This window comes from Mya arenaria, chromosome 4 (assembly GCF_026914265.1).
Source record: "Mya arenaria isolate MELC-2E11 chromosome 4, ASM2691426v1".
NCBI lineage: Eukaryota > Metazoa > Mollusca > Bivalvia > Myida > Myidae > Mya > Mya arenaria.
Genome location: NC_069125.1, coordinates 75,712,938 through 75,734,103, shown reverse-complemented (window position 1 = coordinate 75,734,103; position 21,166 = coordinate 75,712,938). Strand labels below are relative to the sequence as shown.

Below are 21,166 nucleotides of genomic sequence, written 5' to 3'. Positions count from 1 at the left end.
GGTATAAACCACAGTATGACAGGAGACGGCCAAGCTATTATCCTAGACGGCCAACATATACGCGCTATTTTGCACCTGCTTGCTTCCAATGCAATGAAAAGGGCCACATTGCCAAAGATTGCCCAAAGATAGTATCAAAGCCAATTGTGGATAGTTCTCAGAAACTGAAAAGAGAATCCCAATTAGTAGGCGAAACTAACGAAGCTGATGTTATAGTCAACGGAATAACAGCAAAAGCACTATTAGACACTGGAAGTTGTGTGAGCGTTATGTCAAAGGCGTTTTATGACAATTCCCTAAGCCACATTAAAATAGAGCCAGTTAACGAGGTTTTAAACGTGGAATGCGCTAACGGTGAGCACCTGCCATATGAAGGTTGCATTGAAGTGGAGTTGGAAGTCAATCAAGGATTACAGTCAGCAGGATCACAGCCTTGTTTATTTCTGATATCTAAGGACACCCATTATTCTGATAAAACTCCATTGATACTGGGAACTAACATCCTACACATCCTTCTTGACGAGTGCAAGTCAAATTTTGGTGACCAATTTTTACAAAGGGCCAAACTTCACATGCCCTGGTACTTGTCCTTCAGGTGCATTGTGATACGAGAACGTGAGCTGAAGCGATGTAAGAACCGAATAGCCATTATTAGATCTATGAATCAGAGAGTAATATTAAAGCCAAATGAAAGTCTGGACATTGAATGCTACACAGATAGGGAAATGAACTACCATAACACCACTGCACTTATCCATGAAACTGAAGATACCTACCTCCCTGACTTTGTTGACATCACACCGGGAATTATACATTATGAATTTAAGAAGAACAAACCAGTAACAGTTAATATTTCAAATCTCACCACCAACACAGTATCCATTGCTCCAAGATCCATCATTTGTGAATTACAACCTGTAACCATGGATGAGGATGTACTTAACCATATTGAAAGTCAGCAAGTCAAAGATGTCCTCAAAGAAGTTCATATTGATGAAAACAACAAGCTTAATGAAGAGCAAAGAAGACAAATTGATGAATTGTTAGAGAAGCACCGTGATATTTTTTCAACAGGAGAAACCGATATAGGCGTTTGCGATATGATAAAGCATCGCATTGATTTTCTTCCTGGATTTGAATCACCTTTTAAACAACGACATAGACGCATATCACCTGACATGATTAGCGAGGTTCGAAACCACATAGAGCAACTCCTGGCTGCAGGCATCATACAGAAGTCAAAGTCACCATGGGCCTCCAATGTGGTTTTGGTCAGGAAGAAGAATGGCAAGCTGCGTATGTGCGTCGACTACAGACAGCTCAACAATCGATCTGTCAAGGATGCCTATGCACTACCTCGCATTGAAGAGGTGTTCGACATCCTTCATGGCAGCCGGTTCTTTTCCACTATCGACATGAAGGCCGGTTATCATCAGGTAGAAATTGAAGAAAGCCACAAGGAGCGTACAGCGTTCACCGTAGGACCGCTAGGCTTCTACGAATACATTAAGATGCCATTTGGTATGTCCAACAGCCCTGCGACGTATCAGCGACTTATGGAGGAGTGCCTCGGTCCCCTCAACATGACAATTTGTGTCATATATCTTGATGACCTTATAGTTTTCGCTGATACATACGAGGAACACCTGAGAAGGTTGGACATTGTATTGACAAGGCTTAAGGAATGTGGACTAAAGCTATCTCCAGAGAAATGCTACTTTATCCAGGAGAAAGTACATTTTCTTGGCCATGTCGTGAGTGAAGAAGGTATAGAGACTGACCCTGCCAAGATACAGAAGGTGCGAGATTGGCCAGAACCGAAGAATGCAGATGAACTTCGCTCATTCCTTGCCTTCGCTGGATATTACAGGCGGTTCGTGAAGGACTTCAGCAAGGTTGTTAGACCACTATCTGATCTCCTTCCGGGCACTGCGACGAAGAAATCTAAACAGGGTAAGACGAGAAAACCTGAAAAGGAATGGCAGTGGACAGAAACAGAGCAAGAAATATTTGATAACTTAAAAGAAATGCTAACACACCCACCGATCCTCGCCTACCCTAATTTCAGTAAACCATTTGAAGTCCATACTGATGCATCTTTCAAGGGACTTGGAGCAATACTGTATCAGGAACAGGACAAGCAGAAAAGGGTTATTGTGTACGCGAGTCGATCACTTACAAAATCAGAAAAAAACTATCCGGCATACAAACTGGAATTTTTAGCATTGAAATGGGCAATAACTGAAAAATTCTCTGACTACCTTAAAATGAAACCATTTAAAGTACTTACCGACAACAATCCTCTCACTTACATACTTACTTCTGCAAAGCTGGATGCTACTGGTCAACGATGGGCATCTGCACTTGGACAATATGATTTCGAGATAACATACAGGGCCGGACTAAAGAATGCTGATGCAGATGGCATGAGCAGATACCCCCATGTAGAAGAGAAGACAGAAGAGGGAAGAAATATCAAGATAGAAGACAATGCGGTCAAGGCGATATGTGGTATTATTGTACCACCATATGTGGAGACATTGCCGGCCATGAATATCAATATAGTTGATGCTACGGAGATGCCAGGGCAGACTATGGCCCAGAAAGAACTGAGAGAAGTCAGAAAGAAGCAAAGAGAAGATCAACTGATAGAAAGATGGAGGCGAGCAGTTATTGACCAGCAATTGCCCAGATACAATCAAGGACGAGACGATGTAACGATGAAACGACATTTCAAGAATTTCACGATGAAAAGAGGAGTTTTATATAAACAAATGAAAGACCAGGACAATTGTATTGAACAACTTGTGTTACCTGAGGTATACCGGAAAGAAGTTTTACAGGGACTACACAATGATGTGGGTCACCCAGGACGAGAACGAACATTATCTCTACTCCGGGAAAGGTATTACTGGCCAGGTATGACCGCTGATGTCGACAAGTGGGTTAGTAGATGTGACAGGTGTTTACGGAGGAAGACGCCAACTAACACCAGGGCACCACTAGTCTCCATTAGCTCTACATACCCATTGGAGCTTGTATGTATGGACTTCTTGACCCTGGAGCCATCGAAGGGTGGGATTGCAAACATATTGGTAGTGACCGATCATTTCACCAAGTTTGCTCAGGCGATACCGTTGAAGAATCAGACTGCCAAGACAACTGCGGAAGCCCTATACAGCAACTTTATTCTGCACTACGGCATACCAACAGTTCTACACTCTGGTCAAGGGGCTAACTTCGAGTCTGAGATTGTTCAAGAGCTTTGTAGAATTACCAACATGAAGAAAAGCAGGACAACTCCGTACCACCCGATGGGCAACGGCCAGACAGAGCGTATGAATCGGACATTACTAGGAATGTTGGGGACGCTCGAGCCAGACCAGAAGCACGATTGGAAGAGGTTCGTAGCACCTCTCGTGTATGCATATAATTGCACGCCCCATGAAACAACGGGAATAACGCCCTTTGAACTGATGTTCGGGAGGAAACCTAAGTTACCAATTGATGCGGCGTTTGAGATAGATACTGGTGAAAACCCGAGAAAGCAAAGTACGAGGGAGTATTTAGAAGACATGCAAGAAAGAATTACCAAAACAACAGAGATTGTCCAGGAACACACGAAGAAGACTCAGAATAAGCAAAAGCAGCATTATGACCGAAAAGCCAGAGCAGCAAAGATACAAGTCGGAGATAGAGTCCTTGTAAAGATACTTGCTTTTGAAGGGAAACATAAGATCCAAGATCGATTTGAGGAAGAGATCTACGATGTTATGGAACAACCGAGGGTAGACATCCCAGTATTCAAAGTGAGAAATGAGAAGACAAAGAAAGTGAAGACTCTGCACAGAAATCATTTAGTCCCTGTGAACTACAAGGAAGACCTAGATGAAGATGTGGCAGTGAATGAAGTACCTGAAGAAACATCAGCTCAGAAAGAGGATGATGTACAGGTAGAAGGACCATCAGATGGTAAGAGGGATGAAGAAGTAAAAGTAGCGAAGGATAAAGAAAAAGGTGTCGACACACGTGAAGAATCGGATTCCGATGAAGAGTTGGGGTACTTTTATGTAGCACCTACATATAAGAATGGGGACGCCCGTTTACCTCAGATGAAGAAGAGTGAAGAAACTGTTGAAGTTGTTGAAGATGATGGAAGAAAACGCGCTACAGATGAACATAGAGTGGTAATAGAAATCAGGCCTGATGTAGAAGAGAGTGGCGAAATTCCACCTCAGCGAAGTGATGTTGAAACAGTACAGGATGGTCAAGAGCAGAATACTGGGGATGCAAGGCAAGATAGCCAAGAAGAAAACAACGCTGATTATAGGCAAGTGGAAGTGCAAACAATAGAAGCAAGAGTTGACACAGATGTAAGACTTGTGACAAGAGAACAAGATGTAAGCACTGTAGAGCCACAAGTAGATCTGAGAGAAGAAACTCGTCGAAAAGTGGTTGATGATGATAGACGACATAGAAATAGAGACAGAATAGAAGATAGACCGGAAGCGGTAGATGTACGACCTACTGAGACTGAAGAGAACAGAGACGATGAAGATGCACCGAGAAGATCATCCAGACAAAGAAGAATGCCTGCGAGATATGATGCGTATCAAATGAACCAGATGATACCAAGACCACAGGACTCGAGACTGCAAGCGTTGACGGAGTTAGTAGAGTCTGGAATATTGAACAACATTGACACCATGATAGCACAGAAGATAGTGGATTCAGTTTGGAAATAAATTATATTGCTGAAATTGATTTTAATGTATTTTATTGATTTTAATGGAACCAAATAAACTGTTATAAAGTTTGATTTAACCGAGTCAAGCGCGGACGCCTTTTTTGAAGTGGGGGGGAGAAAGCAGTAAGTAATTGAATTGAAATTTTGAAATTTGTGTTATAAGAAATACATAAAGTTATTGAAATTGTTGAAATATACTTGTATGATTACGTGGTCATACAGTTACTGGTAGTTACTATGAGTTTTAGGAGTAGTAATACTTTATTTACAGTACAGTATTTACATACTAGTAATGAGTGGAGTGTTGTTTGAAGTAGTAGTTCCAAGTTGTATACATGTTGTGTGGAAGAATGACGAGACGTCATTTCTTAGGGCCGGGGTGTATGTAGCCCTGTGAACATTTCAACATTCTTTAAAAAGTGTTGTCTGCTGCATTTCTCATATTTTGTGTTGTCTGCTTCCCTTGATTGATATTTGATGTTGTGAGAATAGCAATCTGCAGGGTTTTGGCGCATTTTATTTCTTTGGTTTTAACTGAGATCTGGAGTCATTTCCATAGAGCATTTCTATGTTTGGTATGTATTAAATGAATTGTAGGGAGTTATTCTTTTAATTGCAATATGTTGTATTGGTTGTGTATTTTGTATTTTTGGAAGGTTTGGTAAATTCTGTTTATTTATCAGTATTTCAAGATAGCAGCTCTTTTTAAGTAACCCTTTGCATGTGTTTCACTGTTTGCACACTTGTTTACAGAAGTAACCAGTTTCATAGTTATCACGGATGTGAGCTGAGAGATACAGAGGTTGCCAGTGAGAACACTCAGTTCCATAAACTTGTAAGTGTACTGTATGTAGCTGCAGATGTCATTAATGTTTTGTTGTTGTTGTCATGTGTTTTACCTTTCTATTGAATGTCATTTATCTCAATAGTTGTTTGTTAAAACGGGCCACTATGCACTTTACGATATTGTATGAGATAAATCTATTCTTTAACATTTTATTTATTATAACTAAATGTGATGTTGCATATTACTTAATACTGTTTATGTTATATTTCAGTGTGTAGAATCATCAGATTCAACTGTAATGAACTGGAGCCATTGTAATATATGTGAATCGTATAAACAGTAAAAACTCGAAAGCACTAGTCTTTGTTAGTCAACACCGCACACTAATCGGACAATTGCTACGAACCACGGCTTGGTCTTGCCTCATAATATATTGACTATTATAGACCTTCACAGAGGTCAGGGGTAAAGGTCGAACCATTATATATTATATTGCCTTCCTACTCGCGGAGATGAAACCCAGTCAATCTGACTGCAAAGCATGTTAATGTACGTAAAAGATAATAGATAAATGCTTAGTAAAGGATGTTGTCCCGAATGGTTCAAGGCCACAGTTATCCGCCCCCGTTGACCAAGATCCGGATGCTTGTGTTCAAGTACGAATACTTTAATAAAGTTGAATGAAATAGAAGAAACGGGTGCTCTATCTGTATAGGCCTTAACAGAGTTGGACACTGTATTGCAAAAGATCATAGTTTCCAGTGCAAATGTTGGAAAAATCATTACCTGTTGAACTCTGTAAATTGGTTGTTTGTAGACCTATTCCTTCTTGAGTCCAGAGTCATGTATTTCTACTCAGTTTTGCGAGGTATTGAATTTTTGTGTCTTGGATTGCTGTACGGCATCCAGTTGCTTGTTTTACAATTGGGGCTGTTGTAAAGTGAAAAACTATGTTAGTGTCTATATGAAATAATAGTAAAAATAACAGTGCTCTCAGGTCGGATGCCTTCTCTAAATTTAGGACTGAAAATGCGTCTTCAAATTGGTATAGTGTTTAAGTGTGAGTGTTGCACATACTTTATAGTTGTTTATGGCTTTTTTCCAATCTAAAGAGTGGCCTGAATGCATTCAAATATATAGGGAATTAATTAGTAGTGTATAACCTGAATGCATAAATAGCTATATATTTCTGATTGGCAACATTTAAAATAGACTCATATCTTAGGACAGTACAAAGTGCTCTAGAATAATAAGAAGCCCGTTTAGTACTTACTGAACTATCAGGAAATATTATGAGTTCTGCATACGTGTAATTTCAAAAATGTCTCTAAAAAGAGCTTGAACATGACCATGATTTTTTGCAGTAAATAGTAGACGCTATGTAATACAGTGTAACCAATTGGGCCATGTACCGTTCACGTCCTGCCGATAAACAGAAATCCTGCCAACAAAATGGCAGAGTTCATATTTCTGAGACGACACTGGTACGTGCGCTATCTGTCCACAGGTATCTTTGGTGACAAAAAAAGTAACATCAACAGGCATTATTGCGCAGCTGTTCTATAAAAAGATCACATACAAAGGATTTGGACGGTTTCAAATGCAAGGGGAAGAAGCATTTTTGACGTCATCAAATTTTCGGAACTAGCTCGTTTTCTCAAAAACCCTTAAGTTTCACTGACACAAATTGCAGCAAGTGTTGGCTGGTGCATCCTCCTAATTTTACCAAAAGCTTTTTCTCAACAAATGCATTTAAATTTTGTAAACATTAAAAACCTCGTGTTTTGAGCCCTATTTTTGAATGGATCGGTCGTGTTACTATTAATAGAGACCGGAATACGTATGCATTACGCATGCAAAACCGTCGTCCACGAATGGTGTTTTCTCTTTGTGGTATAAATATGGCTCATGAAACACTGTTGGTGTTAGAGGCTCAAGAATGCATGCAGACTCCATTGATCTTGTCTTCCTACTTAGGGAGACACAAATATTTGAAACAATACTCAGGTACTGTTTTCCTTGTCTTTGGCAGTAAACAGACAAGGAAAGCACCAACTAACGAAGTAAATTATTACTTTCACAATACCTTTTTACAAAGCATTACAATACAACTGCTTTATAACGTGCTCATTTTATAAGTTCATTTCATGGCACCAGGTACGTTTACTTAAGTTTATTGTGTGACTCACAATTACATGCAATTCACCAAGGCGCCACATAACTAGTTATACGGACACCCTGGATACACACAGAAAAAGCGATATTGTCCCAGTTTCATTTGAACATAATTAGATCTGTATGAGTAGAATGCACAAATAAGCGTAGCAAAAACATATGCATTGCCCATACTTAAAGAATGTTAACAGTCGAATCAAACCTGTGTTTCAAATGCTAGCATTTGCTTTCATATGTACATCACAAATTAGTGAACATGCATGGGGACGAAATGTCCATATTGTAAATATCTGCCATGCTAACACACTGAAGTTAAGCAGAAGTCATGGTTACAAAGGATGCTCGATATGAAGCATTTACTAAGACTATCTAAACTTTTGACCATAGTCAGTGCATCTGGTATTCGAGACCGTATAACATTTTTGTACTTATTAGTACACGTTACACATGCTACTTTGGTTTATACTATAAGGTAGCCGCATGTATGCTGTTTTAGGCTGTGGCTTAAGTATGCATGCAGACTCTATTATATTGCCTTCCTACTCGCGGAGATGAAACCCAGTCAATCTGACTGCAAAGCATGTTAATGTACGTAAAAGATAATAGATAAATGCTTAGTAAAGGATGTTGTCCCGAATGGTTCAAGGCCACAGTTATCTGCCCCCCGTTGACCAAGATCCGGATGCTTGTGTTCAAGTACGAATACTTTAATAAAGTTGAATGAAATAGAAGAAACGGGTGCTCTATCTGTATAGGCCTTAACAGAGTTGGACACTGTATTGCAAAAGATCATAGTTTCCAGTGCAAATGTTGGAAAAGTCATTACCTGTTGAACTCTGTAAATTGGTTGTTTGTAGACCTATTCCTTCTTGAGTCCAGAGTCATGTATTTCTACTCAATTTTGCGAGGTATTGAATTGGTCAACGTTATGTGTTCTTTGATTAAATTTTTGTGTCTTGGATTGCTGTACGGCATCCAGTTGCTTGTTTTACAATTGGGGCTGTTGTAAAGTGAAAAACTATGTTAGTGTCTATATGAAATAATAGTAAAAATAACAGTGCTCTCAGGTCGGATGCCTTCTCTAAATTTAGGACTGAGAATGCGTCTTCAAATTGGTATAGTGTTTAAGTGTGAGTGTTGCACATACTTTATAGTTGTTTATGGCTTTTTTTCCAATCTGAAGAGTTGCCTGAATGCATTGAAATATATAGGGAATTAATTAGTAGTGTATAACCTGAATGCATAAATAGCTATATATTTCTGATTGGCAACATTTAAAATAGACTCATATCTTAGGACAGTACAGAGTAATCTAGAATTATACGAAGCCCGTTTAGTACTTACTGAACTATCAGGAAATATTATGAGTTCTGCATACGTGTAATTTCAAAAATGTCTCTTAAAAGAGCTTCAACATGACCATGATTTATTTGCAGTAAATAGTAGACGCTATGTAATACAGTGTAACCAATTGGGCCATGTACCGTTCACGTCTTGCCGATGAACAGAAATCCTGCCAACAAAATGGCAGAGTTCATATTTCTGAGACGACACTGGTACGTTGGCTTTACCGATGGCGTACTTTTCCCACTCACGCATTTGACGGGTATTGTTTGTGTGGACGCCTTTTTGAACTTGGTAAGGCTAAAAGAAACTGCAAAAAAATGAAAACAAAAATAATAAAAAATAATTGAGTAAAAAAAAGGATACGAACAAAGGGTGATGCTGAGCGGATTTGAACTTACACCAAACGATCCACACGTACAACACTGGTCCAGCACGCTTAACCACTGCGCTATCTGTCCACAGGTGACAAAAAAGTAACATTAACAGGCATTATTGCGCAGCTGTTCTATAAAAAGATCACATACAAAGGATTTGGACGGTTTCAAATGCAAGGGGAAGAAGCATTTTTGACGTCATCAAATTTTCGGAACTGGCTCGTTTTCTCAAAAAAACCGTAAGTTTCACTGACACAAATTGCAGCAAGTGTTGGCTGGTGCATCCTCCTAATTTTACCAAAAGCTTTTTCTCAACAAATGCATTTAAATTTTGTAAACATTAAAAACCTCGTGTTTTGAGCCCTATTTTTGAATGGATCGGTCGTGTTACTATTAATAGAGACCGGAATACGTATGCATTACGCATGCAAAACCGTCGTCCACGAATGGTGTTTTCTCTTTGTGGTATAAATATGGCTCATGAAACACTGTTGGTGTTAGAGGCTCAAGTATGCATGCAGACTCCATTGATCTTGTCTTCCTACTTAGGGAGACACAAATATTTGAAACAATACTCAGGTACTGTTTTCCTTGTCTTTGGCAGTAAGCAGACAAGGAAAGCACCAACTAACGAAGTAAATTATTACTTTCACAATACCTTTTTACAAAGCATTACAATACAACTGCTTTATAACGTGCTCATTTTATAAGTTCATTTCATGGCACCAGGTACGTTTACTTAAGTTTATTGTGTGACTCACACTTACATGCAATACACCAAGGCGCCACATAACTAGTTATACGGACACCCTGGATACACACAGAAAAAGCGATATTGTCCCAGTTTCATTTGTACATAATTAGATCTGTATGAGTAGAATGCACAAATAAGCGTAGCAAAAACATATGCATTGCCCATACTGAAAGAATGTTAACAGTCGAATCAAACCTGTGTTTCAAATGCTAGCATTTGCTTTCATATGTACATCACAAATTAGTGAACATGCATGGGGACGAAATGTCCATATTGTAAATATCTGCCATGCTAACACACTGAAGTTAAGCAGAAGTCATGGTTACAAAGGATGCTCGATATGAAGCATTTACTAAGACTATCTAAACTTTTGACCATAGTCAGTGCATCTGGTATTCGAGACCGTATAACATTTTTGTACTTATTAGTACACGTTACACATGCTACTTTGGTTTATACTATAAGGTAGCCGCATGTATGCTGTTTTAGGCTGTGGCTTAAGTATGCATGCAGACTCTATTATATTGCCTTCCTACTCGCGGAGATGAAACCCAGTCAATCTGACTGCAAAGCATGTTAATGTACGTAAAAGATAATAGATAAATGCTTAGTAAAGGATGTTGTCCCGAATGGTTCAAGGCCACAGTTATCCGCCCCCCGTTGACCAAGATCCGGATGCTTGTGTTCAAGTACGAATACTTTAATAAAGTTGAATGAAATAGAAGAAACGGGTGCTCTATCTGTATAGGCCTTAACAGAGTTGGACACTGTATTGCAAAAGATCATAGTTTCCAGTGCAAATGTTGGAAAAATCATTACCTGTTGAACTCTGTAAATTGGTTGTTTGTAGACCTATTCCTTCTTGAGTCCAGAGTCATGTATTTCTACTCAATTTTGCGAGGTATTGAATTGGTCAACGTTATGTGTTCTTTGATTAAATTTTTGTGTCTTGGATTGCTGTACGGCATCCAGTTGCTTGTTTTACAATTGGGGCTGTTGTAAAGTGAAAAACTATGTTAGTGTCTATATGAAATAATAGTAAAAATAACAGTGCTCTCAGGTCGGATGCCTTCTCTAAATTTAGGACTGAGAATGCGTCTTCAAATTGGTATAGTGTTTAAGTGTGAGTGTTGCACATACTTTATAGTTGTTTATGGCTTTTTTTCCAATCTGAAGAGTTGCCTGAATGCATTGAAATATATAGGGAATTAATTAGTAGTGTATAACCTGAATGCATAAATAGCTATATATTTCTGATTGGCAACATTTAAAATAGACTCATATCTTAGGACAGTACAGAGTAATCTAGAATTATACGAAGCCCGTTTAGTACTTACTGAACTATCAGGAAATATTATGAGTTCTGCATACGTGTAATTTCAAAAATGTCTCTTAAAAGAGCTTCAACATGACCATGATTTATTTGCAGTAAATAGTAGACGCTATGTAATACAGTGTAACCAATTGGGCCATGTACCGTTCACGTCTTGCCGATGAACAGAAATCCTGCCAACAAAATGGCAGAGTTCATATTTCTGAGACGACACTGGTACGTTGGCTTTACCGATGGCGTACTTTTCCCACTCACGCATTTGACGGGTATTGTTTGTGTGGACGCCTTTTTGAACTTGGTAAGGCTAAAAGAAACTGCAAAAAAATGAAAACAAAAATAATAAAAAATAATTGAGTAAAAAAAAGGATACGAACAAAGGGTGATGCTGAGCGGATTTGAACTTACACCAAACGATCCACACGTACAACACTGGTCCAGCACGCTTAACCACTGCGCTATCTGTCCACAGGTGACAAAAAAGTAACATTAACAGGCATTATTGCGCAGCTGTTCTATAAAAAGATCACATACAAAGGATTTGGACGGTTTCAAATGCAAGGGGAAGAAGCATTTTTGACGTCATCAAATTTTCGGAACTGGCTCGTTTTCTCAAAAAAACCGTAAGTTTCACTGACACAAATTGCAGCAAGTGTTGGCTGGTGCATCCTCCTAATTTTACCAAAAGCTTTTTCTCAACAAATGCATTTAAATTTTGTAAACATTAAAAACCTCGTGTTTTGAGCCCTATTTTTGAATGGATCGGTCGTGTTACTATTAATAGAGACCGGAATACGTATGCATTACGCATGCAAAACCGTCGTCCACGAATGGTGTTTTCTCTTTGTGGTATAAATATGGCTCATGAAACACTGTTGGTGTTAGAGGCTCAAGTATGCATGCAGACTCCATTGATCTTGTCTTCCTACTTAGGGAGACACAAATATTTGAAACAATACTCAGGTACTGTTTTCCTTGTCTTTGGCAGTAAGCAGACAAGGAAAGCACCAACTAACGAAGTAAATTATTACTTTCACAATACCTTTTTACAAAGCATTACAATACAACTGCTTTATAACGTGCTCATTTTATAAGTTCATTTCATGGCACCAGGTACGTTTACTTAAGTTTATTGTGTGACTCACACTTACATGCAATTCACCAAGGCGCCACATAACTAGTTATACGGACACCCTGGATACACACAGAAAAAGCGATATTGTCCCAGTTTCATTTGTACATAATTAGATCTGTATGAGTAGAATGCACAAATAAGCGTAGCAAAAACATATGCATTGCCCATACTTAAAGAATGTTAACAGTCGAATCAAACCTGTGTTTCAAATGCTAGCATTTGCTTTCATATGTACATCACAAATTAGTGAACATGCATGGGGACGAAATGTCCATATTGTAAATATCTGCCATGCTAACACACTGAAGTTAAGCAGAAGTCATGGTTACAAAGGATGCTCGATATGAAGCATTTACTAAGACTATCTAAACTTTTGACCATAGTCAGTGCATCTGGTATTCGAGACCGTATAACATTTTTGTACTTATTAGTACACGTTACACATGCTACTTTGGTTTATACTATAAGGTAGCCGCATGTATGCTGTTTTAGGCTGTGGCTTAAGTATGCATGCAGACTCTATTATATTGCCTTCCTACTCGCGGAGATGAAACCCAGTCAATCTGACTGCAAAGCATGTTAATGTACGTAAAAGATAATAGATAAATGCTTAGTAAAGGATGTTGTCCCGAATGGTTCAAGGCCACAGTTATCTGCCCCCCGTTGACCAAGATCCGGATGCTTGTGTTCAAGTACGAATACTTTAATAAAGTTGAATGAAATAGAAGAAACGGGTGCTCTATCTGTATAGGCCTTAACAGAGTTGGACACTGTATTGCAAAAGATCATAGTTTCCAGTGCAAATGTTGGAAAAATCATTACCTGTTGAACTCTGTAAATTGGTTGTTTGTAGACCTATTCCTTCTTGAGTCCAGAGTCATGTATTTCTACTCAATTTTGCGAGGTATTGAATTGGTCAACGTTATGTGTTCTTTGATTAAATTTTTGTGTCTTGGATTGCTGTACGGCATCCAGTTGCTTGTTTTACAATTGGGGCTGTTGTAAAGTGAAAAACTATGTTAGTGTCTATATGAAATAATAGTAAAAATAACAGTGCTCTCAGGTCGGATGCCTTCTCTAAATTTAGGACTGAGAATGCGTCTTCAAATTGGTATAGTGTTTAAGTGTGAGTGTTGCACATACTTTATAGTTGTTTATGGCTTTTTTCCAATCTAAAGAGAGGCCTGAATGCATTCAAATATATAGGGAATTAATTAGTAGTGTATAACCTGAATGCATAAATAGCTATATATTTCTGATTGGCAACATTTAAAATAGACTCATATCTTAGGACAGTACAAAGTGCTCTAGAATAATACGAAGCCCGTTTAGTACTTACTGAACTATCAGGAAATATTATGAGTTCTGCATACGTGTAATTTCAAAAATGTCTCTAAAAAGAGCTTGAACATGACCATGATTTTTTGCAGTAAATAGTAGACGCTATGTAATACAGTGTAACCAATTGGGCCATGTACCGTTCACGTCCTGCCGATAAACAGAAATCCTGCCAACAAAATGGCAGAGTTCATATTTCTGAGACGACACTGGTACGTGCGCTATCTGTCCACAGGTATCTTTGGTGACAAAAAAAGTAACATCAACAGGCATTATTGCGCAGCTGTTCTATAAAAAGATCACATACAAAGGATTTGGACGGTTTCAAATGCAAGGGGAAGAAGCATTTTTGACGTCATCAAATTTTCGGAACTGGCTCGTTTTCTCAAAAAACCCGTAAGTTTCACCGACACAAATTGCAGCAAGTGTTGGCTGGTGCATCCTCCTAATTTTACCAAAAGCTTTTTCTCAACAAATGCATTTAAATTTTGTAAACATTAAAAACCTCGTGTTTTGAGCCCTATTTTTGAATGGATCGGTCGTGTTACTATTAATAGAGACCGGAATACGTATGCATTACGCATGCAAAACCGTCGTCCACGAATGGTGTTTTCTCTTTGTGGTATAAATATGGCTCATGAAACACTGTTGGTGTTAGAGGCTCAAGTATGCATGCAGACTCCATTGATCTTGTCTTCCTACTTAGGGAGACACAAACATTTGAAACAATACTCAGGTACTGTTTTCCTTGTCTTTGGCAGTAAGCAGACAAGGAAAGCACCAACTAACGAAGTAAATTATTACTTTCACAATACCTTTTTACAAAGCATTACAATACAACTGCTTTATAACGTGCTCATTTTATAAGTTCATTTCATGGCACCAGGTACGTTTACTTAAGTTTATTGTGTGACTCACACTTACATGCAATTCACCAAGGCGCCACATAACTAGTTATACGGACACCCTGGATACACACAGAAAAAGCGATATTGTCCCAGTTTCATTTGAACATAATTAGATCTGTATGAGTAGAATGCACAAATAAGCGTAGCAAAAACATGTGCATTGCCCATACTTAAAGAATGTTAACAGTCGAATCAAACCTGTGTTTCAAATGCTAGCATTTGCTTTCATATGTACATCACAAATTAGTGAACATGCATGGGGACGAAATGTCCATATTGTAAATATCTGCCATGCTAACACACTGAAGTTAAGCAGAAGTCATGGTTACAAAGGATGCTCGATATGAAGCATTTACTAAGACTATCTAAACTTTTGACCATAGTCAGTGCATCTGGTATTCGAGACCGTATAACATTTTTGTACTTATTAGTACACGTTACACATGCTACTTTGGTTTATACTATAAGGTAGCCGCATGTATGCTGTTTTAGGCTGTGGCTAAAGTATGCATGCAGACTCTATTATATTGCCGTCCTACTCGCGGAGATGAAACCCAGTCAATCTGACTGCAAAGCATGTTAATGTACGTAAAAGATAATAGATAAATGCTTAGTAAAGGATGTTGTCCCGAATGGTTCAAGGCCACAGTTATCTGCCCCCCGTTGACCAAGATCCGGATGCTTGTGTTCAAGTACGAATACTTTAATAAAGTTGAATGAAATAGAAGAAACGGGTGCTCTATCTGTATAGGCCTTAACAGAGTTGGACACTGTATTGCAAAAGATCATAGTTTCCAGTGCAAATGTTGGAAAAATCATTACCTGTTGAACTCTGTAAATTGGTTGTTTGTAGACCTATTCCTTCTTGAGTCCAGAGTCATGTATGGCATCAGGTACGTTCATAGCTAGTTATAATTACTTTCAAAATACCTTTCTACAAAGCATTACAATACAACTGCCTTATAACGTGCTCATTTTATAGCTGAAAAATATAAGTACACGGTTTATAAAAGCCATACAAGCAATGTATAGTTTTGTCAAAGCATGTGTACGACATAAATCAAACTTATCTCCATTCTTTACGTCAAACATCGGGGTGAAACAGGAGGATCCCAGTTCCAGTCTGATGTTTTTAGTTTTCATGAACGATATATTATCAAACATTAATCGTGATATAGACGGTGTTTGTAGTATAAATGATGTTAAATTATACTTACTTTTATTTGTTGACGACGCAGGCATTTTTGCACAGTCACCCATAGCCTTACAATCTATGCTTAATGATCTACAATTATATTGTGGCCTTTGGGATTGAAAAGCTAACAAAGCAAAAACTAAAATAATGATATATTTGAGAGTGGTAGAAAAACAAATTATAAATTAACCTTTAATGATACAAATTTAGAAATAACTGAAAGCTTCAATTATCTAGGTAAAACTTTATTTAAAAATGGCAACTAAAATAGAACACAGAAACACGTAGCAGAACACTCGATGTATGCCTTACATAATTTGTTTATTGTTTTTAATCAATTAAACCTTAACATTAAAGATAAATTTAAACCTTTTGACAGTCTTATTGGCTCCATTCTAAACTATGGAGCAGAAATTTTCGGATACCACCCGTCAAAAGACATTGAATTATTTTTTGTAAATTTATGAGGAAAATTCTTAATGTCAGAAAAAAGTACCAATTTATCTGCATTATATGGAGAATTAGGCAGACATCCAATGGTAGTAGAACGTGAAATAAGGATTATCAAATACTGGATAAGAATATTGAATTCTGATAGTAACTCTCTTTCCAAGCATACTTATACAATGTTAAAGAATGATATCGTTAACAATAATAACAATAACGTACTAAATTGGGCCTCCCATGTAAAAACTATATTAGATGAAATTGGAATGTCTGATACATGGTACACTTAAGATATACAAATAATCCCCATCCAATTAATAAAACAAAGAATTATTGATAAATTTAAACAATCTAAACAATCGTGGAATAAAGATTTAAAAAATCCAACAGATAAGAAACATACTGTTGGTATAAAAATGAACTAAAGCAAGAAATACCTAGATGTAATACAAACGAATAAATTTAGAATAGCACGTACAAAATTTCGAGTCTCACGATTTATTAGTTGAAACGGGTAGACATCATAATATACCGAGGACAGATAGAATTTGTACTTATTGCAACATGAATGTCATTGAAAACGAATATAATTTTCTTCTAGTTTGTCAATATTATAATATTTTAGGATAAGAATACTTTAAACCTTATTTTTGCGATTGGCCTACAAAACAAAAGTTTATAACTTTGATGTCATCAGAATCAAGAAAACTTAACGAAAAATTAGTAAATTATGTACTTTGCATTTAAATTACGCTCACGAAATTAACACGATGTGATAACTAAAACCATTGTTACAAATATGTTTGATATTATGCAACATCTCTCTATTGACCATGTCTTTTCTTTTTACGACAAAGTGATATAATTTGTGTTGGCTATGAATGTTGTAAACGTTTAATGCTGAATAAATGTCATGTTATGTTATATTATGTATTGAGAATTGATTTGAATAAGAGTGTCACTTTAATAATTTTGCCCAAAAGGCAGTTATTTTATCTTCAATATCAACAGAAATGACGCGCTAACCCGGTTTCATCATAAACCATATAATTTGAAATACATCGCATAAGCTTTAAAATATACTTAAGGAATCGAAGTTGAACTCTTTCTAAAACATCTTTTTTGCCATAGCCCCAAATTTCCGCCCCATAAAGCAGTATTGGGTTCATATTTCTATCAAAGATTAGCGTTCCGTAGTATACTGTACATTGCTCTAGTAGCCTGGTTTGCAATATGTACTTTGCTTTTTTGTAAACGAGCCGGTTCTACTATTAGTATTACCGAGGTAGTTATTTCATACATGATGATTTACTCCATAGATTCGGCTTGTCTGAAAACGGAAATTAAATGAAACCGGTCTTCCTTTTTCGAATACTTGTATTTAAGACTTTGATATATGTACTGTTAGTTTCCACGAATGGCAGGAGTGTGCGTATGCATCGAGTGCATTTTGTAAATCTGTTGGAGTCTCAGACATTAAAACTGTATCTTCAGCATATAGATGGATGAATGTTTTATAAAGTTTTGCAAATTTTGAAATTGGATTGGGTAATTGTACACTGCTGTCTATATTGTAACTGATAAAATACTCGTGTAAATCGTTCAGAAACAATTAAAACAAAAGTGGAGACAGATTTCCACCCTGTCTGACACCTATATTACTTTGGAAATAATTTGACAATTCTGGGTTTTGATATTGTTGTACATAGTTTTAATGAGAGTTACACATTTGCCGTTTAAATTGCAGTTTGAAAGTTTCACCCAAAGCCCTTCTCGTCAGACAGTGTCAAAAGCTTGTTAAAGATCGATAAACACACAGAATAGCTTATTTTTGTTACTGTTCAAATATTGAATTTTGATGACAAACATGTGATCTGATGTCGAGAAACCAGCTCTAAAACCTGCCTGACATTCATGTGTAATATTATTGGATTCGACATAATGTTTTAGTCTATTATTTATTACGCAAGTAAACAATTTCCCACAGCTAAGAAGAGAAATATGTCGGGTTGGGTCACCCTTATTTTTGAAAACTATTAATTACTCCAACAGTCCAAGATTGAGGTATAACATTATGCTCAAAAATCAAGTTAGATAATTTTACATATATGTTCTTAATAACATTAAAAATGAAAGTATACTGGACAATGATCTAACTGCTGCATATATTGTTAACAATATTGTCAGTAAAGTTAATTCCAGGCTGAAATTTTTATATAGACAAAATCGTACTTTAGATGTGAATCTAAGAAGAATGTTATGTAATTCCTACATACAATGTCATTTCGACTATGCATCGACATCTTGGCACAGTGGTATATCTAAACAATTTAAGAATAGATTACAGGTCAGAACGTTAACGAGAGCAAAGTTGTCAGATTTATTTCTGACTAAGATTGTAGAACTACCCTGAAAGCGATCTTTGATGGCTTAATATAGAAAATAGGATAAAGTAACTAAGAATAAACCATGTGCATAAACTCTTTAACAAGAGATGTTGGTCAAACATTATGCCCCCCGTCTCACCCACCCCTTAGCGCCATGTTGTCAGGGATTATTTTGACAATTGAATGAAATATGCATGGACAGAAATGACAGTTGATTTGTCATTGACATTGGATGCCTTTAAGGCAGTTAAAATGTATCCTCTAAGCAGCAGGGGATAAGTAAATATGATGAAAATTTTAATGATGAATATGAGTTATGACCATATGAGATCAAAATCCATAGGGATCATCAATTGGTCACCCAAAACATAAATGTCAAGTTTGAGGGGCATTGTAGCAGGATTTGTCAAGTTATCACACAGACAAGCTTTTTGTGTTCAATGTCACTGTGACCTTGACCTTTGACCCGATGAACCCTAAAATCAAAAAGGGTCATCTACAGGGCAGATCCAATAAAAAGACAAGTTTGAGGGCCATGGGTTCATGCATTGTAGAGTAATTACTCGGACAACATTTTTGCATTCAAGGTCACTGTGACCTCGACCTTTGACTCGATGACTCCTAAAATCAATAGGAGTCATCTACTGTTCAGGCCCAGCCTCCATGTCAAGTTTGATGAACATAGGTCCAGGAATTGTCGAGTTTGCCTTCAAGGTCACTGTGGCCTTGATCTTTGACCCGATGAACCCTAAAATCAATATGGGTAATCTACTGGTCAGGCCCAACTTCCAAGTCAAGTTTGAGGGCCATGGGTGCAGGCATCGCAATTTGACACTCGGGCAACCTTTTATCATTCAAGGTCACTGTGACCTTGACCTTTGGCCCAATGACCTCCAAAATCAATAGGAGTCATCTTCTTGTCAGGCCCGACCTCCAAGTCAAGTTTGAGGGCCATTGGTGCAGGCATTGTCGAGTTATCACTCAAACAACCTTTTATCATTCAAGGTAACTGTGACTTTGATCTTTGACCCGATGACCCCTAAAATCAATAGGGGTCATCTACTGGTCAGGCCCAACCTCCCAGTCGAGTTTGAGGGCCATGGATGCATGCATTGTCAAGTTATCACCCCGACATCTTTTTATCATTCAAGGTCACTGTGACCTTGACCTTTGATCCGATGACCCCAAAATCAATAGGGGTCATCTACGGGTCAGGCCCAGCCTCCATGTCAAGTTTGATGACCATAGATCTAGGCATTGTTGAGTTATCACTTGGAAAAGCGTTAAAATCCTTTTACCATTAGAACACTTTGACCTTGACCTTTAACCGGATGATCCCTATAATCAATAGGGGTCATCTACTAGTCAGGCCCAATCAATGCCCATAATACTAACATGAACATTTTACTCTAGTCTCATCCACACACTCCTACAACAGTTTATATAGTGATCGAAAATTTAAAGTGCCGCAGGCGGACAGTTTTATTTTAAATAAAAAAAATATCAAGCAATGCGGGACTGGAACTGTCTTCCAATAAAGTTAAAAGATTTGAAAATAAGAATACTTTTAAAAAAAGAAGTGAAATCACTTCTCAGTGATGTATAAAGTGTGCATAATTGGCAGATTTGATATTTTATTGGTTGTGATTCATTTCAGATTTTTAGTGCGAGCCTTTTAACAGTCCGTAGAATTATAACTGTATACAGAGAATTTTAATCTCATACACTTAATCATCATTTAATAAATGTATTTATATTTTTCATTAGGACCCATTGAAAATAAGTTGAATAACTTTTATGGGTTATCCTGTGTTATATATATGTCTCACATATTTGAGTTCTTCGGTAACGTATGTGTCCAAAATTTGGTTTTGATTTAGTCTAGATTTCATCCCTAATTCTTTGTTAAACAGTCTGTTTTAGATCTATTTCACAGGAATTGGAAAATAATAATGCGCCAAAGAGACGCTGTGCCCTTCCAGGTAGCGTATGTCTTTGTATTTTCCAATTTTACGCCAAGCTGTTCGAAAAATAATTTGGTCAATATCATATTAAAAAGGAAGAACATCAATCAGCATTAATCAAATGTCGGTCCGTGTGAATGCTTTGCAGGTTTCGAAATATACAATGGAAACTACAGGGAATGTCGGTCTAAATATTGTGTTGAAATTTGTATTGATATTGTCATTGTGAAATGTGTTCTCATGCAATAAAATATTATTAACAAGAGCACCGCGAAACG

The 21,166-nt window shown here is 37.4% G+C and overlaps 1 long non-coding RNA gene across 1 annotated transcript; it reads left to right on the top strand.

Moving 5' to 3' along the window:
* The first annotated feature begins 5,250 nt into the window (after nucleotides 1-5,250).
* On the top strand, nucleotides 5,251-5,972 carry LOC128232615 (uncharacterized). The gene is made up of 3 exons (XR_008260555.1): nucleotides 5,251-5,322; nucleotides 5,501-5,582; nucleotides 5,806-5,972. It is a non-coding gene; the product is annotated as an uncharacterized LOC128232615 (long non-coding RNA).
* Nucleotides 5,973-21,166: the final 15,194 nt, after the last annotated feature.